The following is a 412-nucleotide window of genomic DNA, read 5'->3' as shown; positions in this document are numbered from 1 at the left end:
GTTTAGAATTCGTCTAAACATGTTTAGAGAACATTAAAACATTTTTAGGGTGCGTAAAACATTTTTAGAGTGCGTCGAAACATGTTTAGAGAAGAAAAAACATATTTTGAGTGCGTCCAAACATGTTTCGAGTGCATCCAAACAGTTTTAGAGTGCATCCAAACATTTTTAGAGTGCGTCGAAACATGTTTAGAGTGCATCCAAACATACGTAGACTGCATCCAAACAGTTTTAGAGTGCATCAAAACATGCTTAGAGTGAATCAAAACATTTTTAGAGTGCGTAGAAGCATATTTAAAGTGTGTCGAAACATGTTTTGAGTGCGTCCAAACATGTGTAGAGTGCATTAAAACATTTTTAGAATACGTTGAAACATGTTTAGAATTCGTCTAAACATGTTTAGAGAGCATTA

This window comes from Tarenaya hassleriana, unplaced genomic scaffold (assembly GCF_000463585.1).
Source record: "Tarenaya hassleriana unplaced genomic scaffold, ASM46358v1 Cleome204, whole genome shotgun sequence".
Taxonomy (NCBI): Eukaryota; Viridiplantae; Streptophyta; class Magnoliopsida; order Brassicales; family Cleomaceae; genus Tarenaya; species Tarenaya hassleriana.
The sequence above is the reverse complement of the archived record's forward strand: the minus strand, read 5'-3'. Positions refer to the sequence as shown.